The sequence below is a fragment of the Diachasmimorpha longicaudata genome, chromosome 13 (assembly GCF_034640455.1).
Source record: "Diachasmimorpha longicaudata isolate KC_UGA_2023 chromosome 13, iyDiaLong2, whole genome shotgun sequence".
In the NCBI taxonomy this organism is placed as follows: Eukaryota; Metazoa; Arthropoda; class Insecta; order Hymenoptera; family Braconidae; genus Diachasmimorpha; species Diachasmimorpha longicaudata.
In genome coordinates this window covers 3241508-3260151 of record NC_087237.1, presented here as the reverse complement: position 1 = coordinate 3260151, position 18644 = coordinate 3241508, and the positions used below count along the sequence as shown (strand labels likewise).

At 38.7% G+C, this 18644-nt stretch overlaps 1 protein-coding gene and 1 non-coding gene across 3 annotated transcripts in view; one reads left to right on the top strand and one right to left on the bottom strand.

The window, feature by feature from the left end:
• The window catches only part of Pde9 (Phosphodiesterase 9), a 94810-nt gene that overhangs the window by 48957 nt on the left and 27209 nt on the right, over positions 1–18644 (bottom strand). Inside the window, exon 2 of one of the 2 annotated variants that reach the window (XM_064132854.1) lies at positions 14680–14866. The gene's annotated coding sequence lies outside the window, so the exon portion shown is untranslated. The remainder of the gene's footprint in view (positions 1–14679; positions 14867–18644) is intronic. The other variant, XM_064132855.1, reaches the window with a different exon arrangement.
• Positions 4213–4283, top strand: Trnad-guc (transfer RNA aspartic acid (anticodon GUC)). Its single transcript has one exon. It is a non-coding gene; the product is annotated as a tRNA-Asp (tRNA).

Below are 18644 nucleotides of genomic sequence, written 5' to 3'. Positions count from 1 at the left end.
GTTTGAGTAATTCTCATTCAGACTCTTGTTTAACGCGAGATCTTACACTTTCAAAGATAATATACTTGAGCAATTGCGATTATTTAAAGAACGTTGGAGATTGTCATTTTAATTGACAATTGATGTGACAATCTTTCTGGTTGGACGTCATTGATTATTGTTGGATAATTAGAACACAGTTCTTTTGTTTATCTTCAAAAATCACTTGACCAGGTTTATGATATGGTTGAAGGAGTCTCCAGAAAAGGACTAATTTATGATCTGCTGTGCTCCGAACTTGAGAGCATTGTAATCCTTACCAGATGTGGTATTCAAAGGAAGCTCTGTCCTGACGAGTCATAAACGTTTTCTTGGTTTTCCCTTAGTAAAGGTTTTTCATATAATAAGAAGTTAGTCTCTGGACACCAGTCGTCTAGGTCTGTCGTGCCTTCCTCGTGCCAGTAATAACGAGTTCAAGTCAAAGTAATTGATTGTATTGCTACATTCATTTATATACTTTTACCCACATCCCAATAATTATGATATTGAATAAATTGATTATTCAGTATAACAGAAACTATTTTTTCAATCATGTTCTAAATTTCCTATCACATCTTAAATCGAAAAATGCCACTCTCGAAAATTCAATTTTTGTTAAACCTCGGCAAAACTTTCCTTTTGAAGCGAACGGTATCGACTAACTCGTGAAAGAAATCCGACCCGAAACGATAAAAACAAAAAGTCGGGTGGAAAAATTCCACTCGTTTTTCCCGCTCTGGAATTTCTGGCATCTCTCAAGTGTACCAATCACATCATCCCCGTAGAGTCCCCGGGTCTATGGACCTGTAGCCAATTCTGGGGTCGTGATATGAATTCTGAGGAAAAAAGGGCAGACGGAGGGAGCGCAGATTGTCATATTAAGAATATTTATCTGAATTTTCAATGAAAACTCGACGGGAATTTTTCTCAGGACCGGCCAATTATGAATTTACGAATTTTCTCGACTCCCTCACCTAAAAGTCAATCCTAACAAGTGATGGAAAAACAAAAAATAAGAAGTGAAAACTTAGGGGAGAGGGAATTTAGTGTCGCGCGGCGGCAGTTAGTGAAGCTAGTCTAGCTAGACAATTTGTTACTTCCTTATCACTTGACTGTGAGCGTTTCTCGCCTCTTTCTTTCTCACTCAGCAGCTTCGAATGGCACACCAACTGGGACCAGAGGCGAGAATTATTGGGTTTATGGACAGGGAAACGATCATTGACCCATGAATCATGGGATTTATCCAGTAAACATATGTAAACGAGTGGAATATATCACGATGGATGGGATCGATGTGGCCAGCAAGTGACGGGCTTTCTGTTGAATTCAGTAGAAAATGCCCGTGAGAGGTCGGACAATGCTATCGCGGGAGCGGCTACTGATGCAGACGAACACCGGAAGTGTCGATTGCCTCGTGAGTGCTTCTCTTGTTGGATTTAATGGCAATCACAATGAACCATTCCTATCTCATTGGTTTGCAGATTGTCTTGTGATTGTTGATTAAATCGTGAAAATCATTCACGATAAATTATCCCTAACTCAGTTCTTTTGGCTCCAGTGTTTTAAAAATATTGGTATATCATGATTGAATTCATTGATTAACCGAATAACGACACGATTATTGCAAATGGGATAATGGTTAAGTGATCAGACGTGTGAATCCCGTTTTAATTATTTTATTTTATACGGAAAATAGACTATAGACATCATACCCCAAACTTCTCAGAATTTTCTCTCATAAAAATGTTTTCTACTCTCAAGTGGAAACACCAGAATAAAAAAAATACTAATCGCACAAAGACCTATTAATTCCATCTGAAAATTAATTATTGATAAACATTCGAAATGTAAACACCAATAAATATTAACAATTAAAACGGTCATTAATGGTAGACCCACTTTATCATGATAGATAAATGAAAATTTGTGGACATGACAAACACCAAGTGAGCGTCGAATGATTCGATTTACCACACCACATAAAAAAAACCGGAAACAACGGGAAAAGTTGAGTTTACCTCGAGTAAATTCACTTGTCTTCGCGAGAAAGTCAAACAAACAAGATTAAACCAGTAACTTTCTTGATTTAAACTTCACATAGTTTCCTCTCGACTCCGCTGTATTCAATTAAAACGTTTAGGACTGATTTTTCATGCTGAACCTGCTAGGGGGACCAATGAATTTTGTCAAACAATGGGATCCCATCAACGATGGCCTCCTGAGTCACTCAACCCTATTTATTATCATTAAAAAAAATTTGTCAATCGTATCAACGAAGTAGAAAGTCCAGACTGTATTTCTGCGGTGAACCAACACGAGTCCACAGCGAACCCATCAGAATTTTATTGCGCGTAAAACCCGAAGCTGTGCGTCAGGGCCAATTACCTGGGACGAACATCATCCTGGACGATGTCCGGTGAAATTTTGTTGGTTATGTATTGTTATTTGGGATGAGGGTAGACGGGTAATAGCGAGGGTACATGGGTAGAATTGATAAACCGAGGAATGTGCGAGGGGTGCGGGCAGTCGAAATGAAATTGACTGAAAACCGAGAGATTATAATTTTTTTTTAGTAGCACTACAAAATTATTGTTTCTGTGGAAAATTTTCGTGTCTAAATGGCGAATCCTACATTGAAAATTAATTTATGGAGCGATGACTAAGTGCTAGGAAAAAAAATAATTATTAATTGGTTATCATTGAGCCAATTATTTTTATAAATTTTTTTCAATGCCCTCATTCCGCAATTACGTTAAGATAATACATCTTAATTAGAAAATTTTCTCGAAACCTCTGGCTATCGATCTAATTACACAATCCTAATCATGATTGACACAAGCCTCCGCACTAAAACTCATTAATGTATTAGGATCGTCATAAAAAAAATGAGAGGAATCGATTTCTTGTGAAATCTATCAGAAATCCTGAGAAATTTTCTGCAATTGGTGGTGGAAAAATCTGTGAAATCACGAACAACGAGAGGCTGCACATGCTAATCCAACCTCGTGCTCTGCATCTGCGTTATAATAATTCCAATGGGCCATCACAGTCGTAAACAAGAAGCCAAGCCAGTCTCATTATGCCCACTCAACCGGATCATCTCTACTCCAATGATGATAAACGAGCGTGTACTCTTCTTAGCATTACTAGGTAATGGGCTCATATAATCGATTAAAAAAGCGCCTTAATCCAGTGGGTAATGAGCGCTTGAATACGTGCTGACAGAATTGTGCGAAGGGAGATAATTTATTTCGATTGGATAAAGGGAATTTATATGCATTCGGGTCGTTATGATAATCGACCGGTAGATGCTAGAATTTTATAAATATTCCGATAATTTTTACTGATATCGGTTTCGACTCAAGATAAGCAAAGGAATTTAGGGTGAATCATCATATTATTTTTTTTTACTTTTCCGTGTAAATCTGGCCGACAGTTTTTTTCAGTATTTTTAATACAATTTACCACACTATACGGTAAAATTGCACTCTGCAAAGATAAATAGAATAGAGTGGTTGAAAAATATGCGAACGACGGGTTTTTTTCTCTTGTGAATTGGTAGCGATACCGTGAATATAAGCGATGAGAGAGTAAAAATAAAAGTACATGAAGCGAATGTTAAATTATTGTCAGTGCGACAGACGCTAGTGCTACGCATCACTGGAAAATTCCCGAGGGAGTATATCCTGGAGTATTCTTTTGAATTTTTTATTTCACATGCTAGCCTCGTATTTTCCGCTCAATACGCGTCAATTCCAATGGTGGATGGAAACGCTCTTTCCTGGATACGATGGTGCCTTTCATTTTGACTCATCTTCTTCAACGTATTCCGATAAATCTCGAGTTCAGTTGTTGGAGCGAGACATTGATGGGTGGCAATTCGAGTGGAAATGCCAATAAGGCCGGGGTTGAAAAGTCACCCGGAAGATCCTCATCTTCAATCTACCGTCGATCGAAAATTAGGGAAATGGCTCCTAGCCGGAAAAATCAAAAATGCAAGTCCACTAAGGGGTGCATTTCTAGAATACACGGTCATTTAATGGATGGTCGACTACACGAAGAACAAAATTGATGGAAAATTGTCGTACAGAAATATTATATAATTTTATTTTTTTAACTCAATGTAATGATGCCCAATTTTTAATTCATCCTATAGTGACTTCAGTAGCGATTATATTTTTTCCATCAATGTAATCTTCGGTAGTACAGTGGTAGTATTTCCGCCTGTCACGCGGACGACCGGGGTTCAATTCCCCGCCGGAGAGATTTTTTTTTACTAAAATAAATATCAATATCAACATCACAACAACAAAAATTGAACTTTTTAAAACAATTTTTGTTTTTCAAGATTTTTTTTTAATCAACTCATCAATAATCTCCATCAATTTTGGCCACTAGCGTCATCAATCGTTCCGCGGGTAATACAGCTCACCAACTTATCGACACAACAGCAGTGCTATCAAATAGCAATGACTGCCTCATTAATTCGTTCCCTAAATGATAACCGTACCTAATTCATTCGAATCCCCATAAATTCTATTCAAACAATTCGTCAAAATCCTATAGATATCAACATCCCCATCAACTTCAATGAGCAATTACAGTCAGATCGCGATGTTTTTCAATACACTCACGAAAACTCCATCCACCCCCGTAATCTCTTCTGAATGCTAAGAATAATTCCATAAAGGTGGGCGATGAAAGGGTTTGATCCCTCCGCCAAAGGCTCATTCATCCCCATCGGAGTGCTTAGTGATGCAGCCATATCAGAGGAATTAGAACCCTCATTATCCACCAACCATGCATCAACCATGCTGAATAACGAATCAACACTCTCACATTTACCCCATCCCTGGGCTTGCGAATCCATGGAATGTTTATACATGAAAGAGCTACTTTGGTTTTGAAGCCTTGGGGAGATGAGATGTTGGTGGGTGGTCTATAATAATGCTCGAGTATGGTCGAGATTCAGAAGTAGTATGGAGATCATGTTCATTTGTGAAACGAGGTTGGGCTTGTTGTACCCCAGTGGCTTCTCCTTCATAAACAGAATTCCGTCAGCGTCTCTTGGAATAACATACGTGGCCCATCTACCATCATTTAGCTTGCACCCACCCAGGCTCGTCCTTGAAATGGAGCATTGTTTATGATTTCCAGGATAATTAGATTATTCTGTTATTGGCAACACGATGATTCGTCAAAGGAAGGAGTGGGTGACGATCAATGGCAGCGAACAGAATATTCGGTTACGAATTTGTGAAGATGAATATGGTAATGACTTTCGTCTCTCTACGAGAAATATCGAATTGCCAGAAGTTGTTGAAATTCTCAAACTACGAGATCAGGTCACAGGGGGTCATGCATTATCAACCATCAAGAAAGGTAATCAACATGACTTTCTGCTTTGGAAATCACAAAAATTGCTAAATCAAACGATGGGAAAGCCAAATGCCACTCGGGTTAGTAAAATTGTTTGAATGACGTGGCACATAACAACTATCCATAAATGTGCTTTGACTACGTTAAATTTATGAGCGATCTGTTGCACTGAGTGCTCGATATGACCTCCATCTATTCTGAGTTATGTCGGGATATTAAATTATGATTTAGAATCTGCACAATATCCAAACTTTAATAGGTATTCTATTAAATGTCTGTAATCAATAGTCCCCTTCGAGCCAATGAATCTGAAATCTTCGTCAAAAATACCTCTACAACTTTCAGATTAGAATCCACTCAGATGAGCTGATTCGATACAACTCTTATAAGCTTATCCATTTCTTCAGTCCATTCAAAAATCATTTTTTACGAATCCACCCACCGAAAAACGTTCTCTGCTTTTAAAATTATCGTAAACGTCTTTCTGAACTTTATCTATCATTTACGACTCCACGAAACTTGGGATTTTTTTCCCAAATGACCGGAGTGCATTTGCACAAATGAGCTGTCTTATAGACTCCCTCCTCCCCTTATCCACCTCACCGCCCACTTGCCCAACCATCAGCCCTTTAATCGCGAAATTCTACCGTAAAACTCTTCACCTGAGTCACTCTTTTATTCCGCCCTACCTCCCCTTCTGTTCCGGCCCTCGGACTGCAATTCCACCACCAAGTCACGAAGCAAAGGTGAGGATTTATGTGCGCATGAAGTTAGCGCTCGATGTAGAGCCTAGAGAGAAGGAAACGGCAGGAGACGTAAAGCATTAGAGTATAAAAGGAAGAAGAAATGTTGAAGGAAAGGATGGGAAAGGAAGCTAGGCCAGTCTGTTCAGGGATAACGCGTTTGTCGCATCCTCCAGGGCCGTGGAAAACTTGGATTTATCATCCCAGGCCCCGAGGTGTTTGCGAATAGGTAGATGGAGAGCTGCTTTATCCTGGAAGCTTTACGCTAACCTCATCCCCGCCTCTACCTCGCGTCTGATCTCGGGGGAGTATTGATCACCTGCGCTTCAACTGCGTTGTACACATTCGATTATGATTTGCCACGGGTTTTTATTGCATTTTCAAGAAAATTGTGGAGATTTATGTTGGAAGAATTTTTAATGTTGAGAAGGTATTTGCGCATTTCCCTCGATATTTCATTTTGAGAGAAATAACGTCGTCAATAATCCTTTTTTCAAGAATTATTCAGAGTTAATGATTGAAGCGTGTGAATGTTATTTTATTCTCTTTTATTTTATACGCTCGAAAGGCCGCTCTGGGTCGTTTCCTTAAAGGAACTAACTAAAAGGACTGAAGGGCTACAACACCCTGGACCTGATGACTCACATTAACAATTGTCCCACTCATCCACCTCTGCGAATTTTCACCCACAAAAATATTTTCCAATCTCAAGTGGAAACACGAGAATAAAAGAAATATAAATCGTACAAAGACCTATTCAATTCGACTGTAAATTAATTTCCGATAAAAAGTTTGATATGTTAACTCCAATAATAGCAATATATAATAATTTCTTTCTGTTCAAGTGCAGCTTTCCAGAAGATTAATTTTTAAAATGATACGGTAGGCGGACAACGCAGAATTTTGACACATATTTAATTCAAGAGCTGCAAAACCTTTTGCAGAATTAAATACGTTATCTGCTGGCGGAATAGCGAGTACGGGGAGTTACGTTCAATATATTTTTCAGGAGCCTCGACGGTGGCAAAATGAGGGCTGAAACTGACAATCTTCCCCGGGATTATCGAAAAAAAACACGCCATTTGGAAACGAGTTAGCGAGGTTTATCCACCAACAGTGAGGTTACGGGGTTGGTGGTCGCGATGGATTCCTGATGAGTCATTTGACCAACTCGAAATTATCCCATTTTCCACAAACGACGCGTGGCCCGTTACGGTAAAGCGGCTCATAAACCCCACTAGTGTTGTTTATTCCCCATTTCTGTGTCTCTATGGAGAATCCCATTTATGTTGTCTCCTTAAATTTCATGTCGCCTTTCCTCAGCGCGCCCCTTAAGCTCCGTAATTGAGAGCACAAAAAAAAATATCTACAATAATTTGCTGGATAAAAAAATACAATATTCCAATGAACGATATTTTCATACCGACATTTTAGACCCCGCGATATCGACAAATCAATTTTCTTCCTCATCGCTAACAAAGAATGCAAACAAACGACGACAACAAAAACTAAACCCGAACACTATAATACATATCGCGTGTTGACGTGAATCATTTACATCATCGTTTAATATTCACCCGGTCAGCGCACTTGATCGTCCTGCTACTCGCCTATAAATGTACCTATTAACGCACGGTGGCTCATTGTTCACGCGCCAAACTAATAATCAATCATTTATCGAAACATTTCGTCTGGCCTTGGATCGTCTCGCTATTCGACTCGATCATTGAATTTATTCACGGCAGAAATGTCGATAATGTACAATGTAACGTGGAGAGAAAAAAAAATCAGTAGAAATTCCCGTGCTAGCAAGACAAGTTTTCTCAACCGATCTGACTACACGCATCAGTTGCATTCTCATAATATTGAAATTTAAATTATTACAACATAACAATATAATCATAATTTAATTTTAGAACCTTTATATATACTACAATATTATATATAAAATATATATATATACACATAAACAATTTTTTTTTTAATCCACTGGATTTTCCCTTCAAATGTTCATTTTATCCAGCCCTCCCCTTAATACTCTGTATTCCACAATCAAATGATCGAAGATTTTTCGAAATTTCGACCGATCGGAATGCGCCTAGGAGACAGATGGATAGATGAGGATCGATGAGTGTTTTGCTACATCTGGAGAATCAAGTCTCCCGGCTGAAGGACGACGAGAGTGCGCCGGTGACCGGTGAGGCACGCGATGATATCCATGTATAGTGAGCATGTGGTTATAATCGTGCCAATCGCCCGAAGAATCGTCGATTAGAGTTTTATTCACAGGTGAGAGTGTAGAATGATACTGGGTGGGTGGGTGGAGAAGGACTGGTGGTTATAAAGGACTCCGGGGCACATATCGACGACGGTGGTCCCGAGAATCCGACAACAAATCCTCGTTAGCCCCATGCGGATTAATAGCGCCTGTTGCAGTACTAGTTCGGCCATTTCTCATTAGTAGAGACAACGATCGGATCCGTTATTAACCAATACGAGGCCGGGAATTATAGCATTAATTCGAAAAAAATTTTGATAAAGTCCTGACTGCGTGATTAAATTCAATTTTTATATTCTTCGAGTGATATCGATACACGATTTTAAGCGGAGGCCGATCGGTGCAGTACGCCGCAAGCACGACTAATTATTATTGAAGGAAAACCATGTAGACTAGCATCAACGGATATTCTACGTCATCAACTGATATTCCTATTAAACTCGGATGAAATAAAAATTAATGACTCAATTCGTTCCCATTAATGTCATAAAATTTGATCATAAATTTTAATGAGTTACAGCGAGTTAAGCCAGAGCTTTTCTGCATATGAGAAAAGTTGACCGAGAACTTCATCGCTTTTCATCGGGGATATACAGTTTACAGCTTCATACTTAAATCCTTACGAATAACTTTCACGTCATAAATAATTTTCGGAATTTAGTCGCCATTCGTCGTCATAACTATTACAAATTAGCAACCAAAATTCGAGAATACGAGAATCGATTGTTGTTTCATGCAATTCAGAAAGTAATTGATTCCTTGTTAACATTGAAAATTCTCACATTAATTTTTTCATCGCATTTCCCGAAATGCTATTCATCTCGTGGAAATTCCAGTGCCACCCCCCCATCATCGTGATTCCATTCCATTCCCGCATTTAATACCCGAGCCTCGCCTCATTCCCGACCCGATTTCCGCAATTCTCACTGGGTTTCAGAAAGAAGATACCAAATAACCCGATGCCAAGATGATTGATGTCGCCGAAATGAAGGCGGAAGTGACTATTTCGTGATACAGCCTCGTGTCTCACCCAGCATCACCCCAAAAGCCCAGGGTTCATGTGTCACTTCCGGTATAGCCTCCCCCCGTCCCTCCCCCCCCCTCCATACAACCACTGACCCCTCAGTCCATTTCCCCCTGTGAATTATTTTTCCACTCACAGCAAAATGTTACAATTGATCGCCAACGTGAGGAAGAAAAAAAAAAATTTTTCGTGACTCGCACTCGTTTTGCCGAGCGCTCTCAGATCTTCTGCTTGGAAAAGAAGCAGCGTCTGCTCTGAGTGTACGGGTCTAATTGGAGCCTCGGGGTACGTGGAATGAGAAACGTGGTGGAAAAGGGAAGTAGAGGGCGAAAAAAAAAATACAAAAGAAAAAAAAATAATAAAACTGACTGCCGGCGAGAGAATGAGCGAGAGGAATTTGCTCGCAGTGAGAGAGACAAAAGTGCACTGTACGCTTTAACAATGCGCGCGCTTCTGACTTCAACAATTCCAGAAGTAAAATAGAGGTGCAAAATAAAAAAAAATATAAAAAAAGAGGAATAGAGAGGGAGTGAAGTAAAAAATAAACATCAAGTGGCACCTTGGCCATGCGAGAACAAGAAACGAGACAAAGTGGAAGAGGAAACAAAATCTGACGGTGAGGGTTGGAGGTGAAGGAAGTGGTGAGACGAGGGCCGAATGAGCTTCTTTTCCAACTCGTATATCGTTTCCCCGCTGGGAGGATCAAAGAAACTAAACGTGATTTTCCTCTGACGTAGACACTTGCGGAATGTTTTTACAGCAAGAGCATGAGAAAATTACATGCGCCAGCAAGCACAGGCAAATAAACTCGGTTGAAATAAATTAAACAAACAATTGAATTTTCGCGGGTAAATTATTGGACGAGGAGGGGCCTCGTAGAGGGCAGTGGAGGATGCTAATTTAGTTGGGTGTGTTCAAGGATCTTACGTGGTTATTTGCTAATAGCACTGGTATTTTAAAGAAAAATCTTCATTGGTAGAAAAATTTTTGTGAACTTAGAAAGAAATTTTACCGGTTCGGCAAATGTTACCGAACGTTCGAGAATTTCCGGTCTTGTGAAAAACTGCTACCAATAATACATCAGTCACACGCAGAAAACCTGAAGGGAAATTATGTTTCGATACCCGTAATTTACGCGTAACATCACCATGACGCCGTGTTTTTTCCGTCATGAAAATTGAAATTTAGATTTATAAAATACAACTTGGCAGTTAAAATAAAAACGTAAATTACGTTTCCCCGGAATTAAGGGGTAAATATAAATCACAAAAAAGAAAAAAGTGAAATCGTAAACTACGTTTATGTGATCATAATTTACGACGACTTTGTGCGTAATTTTTCCTTCCACATCGAGCGTAAAATACGCTCCAGCATAGATGACGTAATTTAAGTTTATCTTTATCTGTGTGTAGATGAATATTGTACTCTACAATAGAAGAAATGTGTGAGCATAGTGAATATGTCAATACCAAGCGATAAAACACTGAGAAATTTTCCAATCCTTATGTTTGTAAAAGTATCTCTCATTGATGGGCGCATCTGTCGTTTTTCCCAATGTAAAATATCAAGGTAAACAATAAAAGTGTCGGCGAGGAGACATCAAATCTTGGTGCATTATTTGTGATACTCGAGATAAGAGGGACTACAAATCACCCATGATTTACGGATAGAATGGAACATGATCCATAATATTCAAGCTGATCATGAAACGCTATTCATATTTATCATCGAATATGATTACATAATGTTACTGATCTCAATAATGAAAATTGCAGGATATACATGCCAAATCAATATGCAGTATTGAGGCCCCACTCGGGTCATTATCGTGACATCCGGATGGGCTATAAAACCGTGTGATAATGTAATAACTGTGATTAGCGGCAGTTACTTTTCAAAGCACTATTGATTCAATCATTTTACGTCCGACCTCTAATCCATCGTCATGTGGGAAAGGAAAGATGGTAAATATAGGGAGGAAGCATAAAATACGGCACGTCAATAATATTTAGATATATGACTCGATCATGACGACTGAAAAAGTCTGAATTACAAGGAGAATCATGAGATGACAACAATACAACGTGTCAATAGAATTTTTCGAGGCGCTTTATAAAAACCGGAAACTATGTTTGTCCAATTAAAATTGCTGATTCGACTAGAATGAGTCGGAAGGACTTAATAAATCCAAAATTTCGTCGAACCGAAGTCGAGATTCACATAAAATCAGCGATCGGGTCGAATTCATTTACCTGATTTGTCGATTGAATTTTTAATTTTATGCACTATCGACTTGTCAATTCCATTCATAACTATTTATGAGAGAGATAACAATCTCTATAATGTACATGGGAAAACCGCTGGCCGACATCTATGAGCTCATAACAAGCCAATTATTTTGGACATCCACCCACTTATCGCATTCCCAACTTGTTGAATTCAACAATCGATAAATCTCGCTATTCTGCATTTTTACCAACAAATCCATCCTCCCATTGATTATTCCAACAAAATTAACGTAGGCGAATTGTCTATTGCAGCACACTTCCAATTCCAATGGAGGAGTCCGAGCCTTCGGCGTAATTAACGCAGCAGAAGCGCGAGAACAGTCGTTCTATGGTTGTTATGCAATTACGCCCAAAGTTATATCTGTATTCATCAAACGGTGTTGTCATAGGCGAACAGGTGAATTAATTGGATAAGTGACTCGGAATAGTTAACAGCCCTGAAAACTGGTAAAAAAAAAATAATTGTAGATGTATCTAGTAGATAGCTGGGCCCTCGTTATCGCTGGCTTGTACGGGTCGTTGGTTGTATCAGATGATAGGGATTGCATATTCATACCCCGAAGAGCGAGCAAGTGGAGAGCATTCAGCTGTGTGAACGCCGAAGAAACTTGCGAATTGAGAACAGAATTCAGATGGCAGAAGGTCGATGGTTGAGCCTCGAGATGATTCCGGGAAAATGGGAGGAACATTTTCTGAGTAAATTGCATGATCTGATGGTTTTTCATTATTGCGGAATAAAATTTGGACGATATATCAATTGTTGAAGTTGACATTTCAAAGGGTTTGTTAAAGATTAATTTATAGTTTGATTGAATAGGTCTTTGTACGATTTGTATTTATTTTTATCTCGTGTTTTCACTTGTGATTGGAAAACATTTTTATGGATGAAAATTTTGAGAAGTTTGGGGTATGATGTGTATGGTCTATTTTCCTGGGTCTAAACAGAGGTGTATGAGTGAGACAATTGTTAATGTGAATCGTCAGGTTCAGGGTGTTGTGGCCCTTTAGTCTTTAGCGTATAAAGTAAAAGAGAATAAAATAACATTTACACGTTTGAATCATTACAACTATGCCATTCCTAATATCAATTATTCTGACTAATTTCGACAAATCTTACTGCTACGCCAAGTAAATAACCACTGACAGCAATCCTCAGTTGTATTTATGCTGACAAAAAGGGTCTATTTGAATTAGAGGCGATAAACTTCATTTGAATCAAGTAAATCCTCGATAATAATCCAATAAATAATTTATCTGATTCAAACAAAGTATATTCAGTTGAAATAAACCGTGTTTCTGGGTACCGTGTATGGCAGGCATTGATGAAAATTTCTCTGGTGGAGCTGGAGATGGGTCTTTTGTCCATCCGAGATGATATTTGTGTCAAACTTTGTAGATGCCAAGAAAACGATATTATCAAACTTCTCTCATCGATTTTCGTCAAGAAACTTTCAATAACGTCATGGTATCTTCTCCACTGATCAGATGACTGACTGCATCCAATTAAATGTCAGTCATTTACCGACTTCTGCTGTCAACAGGATTAGAATAAGGGCCCGGATAATTCCTAGTTATCCCTAATGATTTCTGATGAGCTACCGTCGGGATAATAATCGTTGAAAGATGAAAATATTCTCAACAATATTTCCCGTATGACAGACAGTGATGAGCACCCACTGAACTTAAATCTCCAATACATCAAGTGACATGAACAAAGGAAGACTGAGCATCAAACGTTCTCTTCAGATGCATCCCCTATACATTCCACTCTCCAGCGTCTCACTCCAGATAAAATCCCGGGTAAGTCGGTGGCTGTCAACAGCCAGAAGATCTCCGATAGTTGTGCAAAAGGGTTTGGACTACCTCCAACACGTATATTTATAGATCGAAGTTAATGTATAACCTACACTTATGTAATTGTACGTGGATTGTATAGAGTCACGAACAACCCTCCACGTTGGTAGTTACAGGTCGACGACCAACTTGAAAATTAGTTCGAAAAGCCCAAAGTCCGATACAACGGGTCCCAGTCTTAGGAAAAAAAAACCCCTCGAGTGCCGGTTCAATCTGCTCGAGATAGTACATGAATGAGGTGACTCACAATGAATCAACTCGCTTCGAAACTTCGAAGTACGAGACTTCCATAACAAGGAGGCGAGTCTGAAAATTACATTAAGCGTTCGGGGCAATAATTTTGAATCGTGAGCGACTCAAAGGAGAGCAGAAGAGCGAAGTTCGATTGCAGATGATAACAGAATCCTCATCAGTCTGACTGATAATTCAATTTTACCCCAAAAAATGGCATCTGAAGTATCAGTCTGCTGAATAAAAAAAATGAAAAATCGGTAATATCACGGGAAGAATATGATACGTGAGCCAGGTCGATAAGACGTCGTTTATAAAATCCACTGGATTCAACGAGCCAGTTCGATATCCCAAGCCATAACTGAACGCACCGCCCATGTACCATCATACCCATTGTCTGAAGCATCGTTAAACGAGTCATCGATTTCTCTTTCTCTCTCGCAAAGCTGTATCAGCATGAAATAACGAGACTTACAAACGACCTGTCATTTTGACCCGAGTACAGATCCAGAGAGAAAGAATAATTCACGAGTGTCATTATACGCTTCGCATTATAACACAAACTGGAAAGCAACCAGTGGAAAATACGATACAGCAACAAGATTTAATGTTGAAACATCCACATCGTGTAATATTCCACCACCATTTTCCAATTCATTAAATTCGTTTGTGTTTTATTATGGAAACTTCGTTTTTACCCATTGACGTCATGCCATGTCACTCGCAGTCGCACGTTGCATTATATTATTAGTTTGATATTTCCCCCCCCCCCGTGAAAATCTCGAATTTTCACTGGAGAATGTGGAAAAATTTTATTCACAAGAAATTAAGACATGATGAGAGAAAAAAAAATGAATTACTCACCTTAATATGGAGCACACTGACGATATAGTCGGGATTCTCTCAGTCCAGCGTTTATCTCGCACTTCCTATTTTTACTGTTAATGAGAATCCAGGCTAAGGTGAGTTTCACTGATTATTCTTCCGTGAAAATTTTACACTTGGGAAAACCCAACATCGAGTCTGAAACACTCATCCTTCACTGAGACTTCTGAAACATAAAAAGTGGAACCGTTAAATTTTTTTATTTAATCAAATATAAAATTCAATTAAATTTCGTGTTAACTATTCCCCCTGCGCCATTAAAAACTATTTAAACAAAAGAATTTCTAAATCCGACTCCACTAAATTTGTCCATGAAATGTCTGGTTTGTCATATTCAGTTGCTTTATTGATTGAGGTACATTGAAAATGTTTGGGCCAATAATATTCATTCAGAACATTTTTCATAGATATTATTTACCGACAATACTTCGTAGGGAATAATAAAAAAATAGGTGTATCACCTCACGGTGGGAATTTATGCCCAAATTTTCGGTCGTAAATTGTGATCACAGTCCGGCGAACGAAGTTGGCTGTCAGGGGAAAAATAAATATTCATTGGTATGGTCGAACAGCCTCACGCGATTGTTCTCCCGGCAAATCATTGACCCGATTCTATAACGATATTGCATTGTGATTTGAACGAAATAGAATTAAAAAGGATATCGTCCAAGATTTTATCATCATTTAGCAATCGTCAAGGAAATCTGCTTCAATTCAACCAAGAAGCATAAAGATAATCTAATGAGATAAGAGGATCATTGCCTAATGGGATAAGAGGATTGTTGATGATCAAGAGGATGACCATAAGGTCACACTAATAATTACCATCTCGTTCTAAAGGTTGACACAACTTGGAAAATTATGCAGAAATAATAAAATCCTAATTTTTCAGATTTCAACTGCCTCTAACTGTAAACAAATGTCTGACGTATTTAATTGCCACAGCATTTGTTAAGTAATTACTGGAGTTTCGAAAGATTTCCAAATCAAAATAATTCACCCCCATCATCAGACAAATTTCCCTTCGTACGGGTGAGAAACATGAAGATAATCTGATGTAGTCTAATTGCACCTCATGCACGTCACCATTTTCGGCTCCGTAAGAGGATTGCCGAGCATCAGGAGAGGATCATTGAGAGATTAACTCTAATGACAACGTCATTATAGAGGTTGATGCAACCTTAAAAATTTTACAGAATTGAAATTTTTTTTTCAAGGTGACATTACCTCCAAAACAAGATCAATATCTGAAGATAGGGTTTTTTTAATAACAATCTTCATCTTTTAGAAAATCTTCCGGATTGACTTTTTCAAATTGAAAATAACGCCCCTTTGCATCAGACGAATTTCTTAGTGTAAACGAGAAACATGAAAATAATGTAATGTGGTCTAGTTACCCCTAATGCACCCTATCTTCGGTTCTATAAGAGGATTCTCGAGCATCAGGAAAGGATGATTGCGGAGAGGATTTTCTACGGCTTTAGGTCTATTTGCCCTCAGACCAAAACGCATACTTTCTCTCTGCTCGAGATTATTCTGTATATAGGTATTGGCTCCAGGAAATTACTTTCCCCCATTTCCCACCTACAAGAAAATTTCAACGTAATAACGTTTGAAAGAGTAATGCGAATTTTCATATAACTTCAAATTGTCCAACACTATCGCTTCAACATTGGTGAAGGACATTTTTATAACTGAAAAATGTCAATAACACAGGTGTTTTGACATACGAATACAACACTAGCCGGTAAGAAAGTTATATGAAAACCCTGTCAATGGCGTCACCCTCTGATATATACGATATATTTCGTACTCGTGGTGTCGCTCAATATGTATCAACATCAATTTCACAGTTTTCATGTTTGAAATCAGCCGATTTTCCACGTGATTTGTACTACCGGTATCGAGGTAGTACACATGAGTGACTGGTTGTTGGTATACATACATATACATATGTATACCGCAGGAATATTCAGTCAACGCTGACTTGTTAAACGATAAAAAAATTTCTGATGTTTAAACAACTTAATAGAAGGATAACTAATACAACTTCCATCCCGGGTGGCGAAAAACTATCCTTCGAAAAAATATCTCCGGAAAACAACAACGGGGGTCCAGGCACCCCCCCCCCCCCTACACATAAAACAAAAATTATTAATTGATATGTTTAAAAACGTGGAATGTGGTGAATAATTTAATAAATAAATAAATAAAAAAATGAAAAATTAAGATTTTTCCTGGGCATATGTTTTCTGGAATTCTCCATTCCGGCGTGCGCAAAGTAACACTTTGTCACTGGATATTAATCAGTGACAATTTTTCAAGCCCATTAATATCACCCATTCCCTTTCTCAATTCACAAAATCAATGCATTGTAAACAATCTCACCGGTTGCAATATTGAAACCAAGACCAAACCCTGCCATTGGTAGACAAACCGGTTATTTGAAAATCAATCAGAGTGTGGACAATACCGGACACTACCCCGCTAGTCCAATTAAGTGAAATTGCGTGCGCCAGGAGGCTTTGTACAGTATTATTCCAGACAACCCAATATCACCTCGAGGCAATCGGAGGACACCGGAGATAAAATAGATTTTGCGATGCAGTATCACGAGTACCACCGTTCTCACCTGGATCAAGGCAACATGAATGAATACCCTCATTGCCATATGCCACGATACAACACAGGACAAGAGATTTTCGGTAAAACTTACATCAAAATCCAGGAAAACCATCTCCATTGTTTGGACGATTTGTAAAATACCGGAATTCCTGGACGAAAGAAGACAATATTCGACTATTTGCGAAGTCAATCACCTTCAAAAATGTCCAACCAGTCATATGAGTCCCCAAGGAAAGATAATTTAGACGAATAACTCTCATTCTGGTCCACTTCCTGAAGATTCGTTCAAGTTTGCTAGCTAAATTAGTTCCCGAAGGATGTTACCCTCTGTTGATTCAGTTCCGTTAGTCTTTCAGGATAGCTGAGGGACGAAATAATATTGGAAAAAATATATCTCAGACGAATGGACAAAACTTGAAGGCGAAAGCTAATTTTTTCTTCTTCTGGGTGACGAGGGTATACAGGGTGTCGAGCAGGTAGGGGCGAACTCTAAACAGGCATGTTTTGGGGGTGATTCTGAGCAGAAAAGTCCTTTTCTACTTTTCGATCGGACTCACCCCTGCAGAGATATGGGGGTGAAAACAACGGCCAATGGGGCGCGAGCATTGCGCGGCTCTCCGTCCGTGTGCCGCGGGTAAGCAGTGTGCGTGCTTCCCCTTCTCCTCGGGCGGACGTTCCATTCCGCTAGTGAGTAAGAGAGAGACAGGGGGAAAGATATTTCATGATAATCCTTTCAGGGGGGGGGGGTGGGCGCTAGGATGATTAAAAACCGATTATTATTTACCTTAGTATTATTTATTAAAAGACAACATTCTGAAAACCGCGGGCATCCCCCTTGGCGTTCCAAAGCTAATTATTTAAATGTTAATTATCTCATTATGCAATAGCCTTACAGTGTTTTGTCAAGAGATCTTTTTTATTGTAAATTTAATTTACAACAAGAAAGGTCTCTTGACAAAATGCTGTAAAAGAGCCTATTATCGAGATAATTAATGATAAACAATCGCGGGGAAATTTCAGAGGGGATAGCTCGCGATTTTCGCGGAATCTGGAGCAATAACCGCGTTATCTTGATTATCACGTAAACAAATGGATTTACGGCCTTTTGTCACAAGACATTTTTTGCAGAGAATAAAATTATCTACAATAAATGTCTCCTGGTGGAATCCCGTAAATCCATTTGTTTATTGAATAATTGGATTTGAATTTTAAACAATAATCCGCGATTAATTATCAAATTAAGACATCTACGCGATTTTTCGATAAGATCATTAATGTTTAAAATTGCATTTCTGGCAAAAAAGCCGTCTTGACAAAAT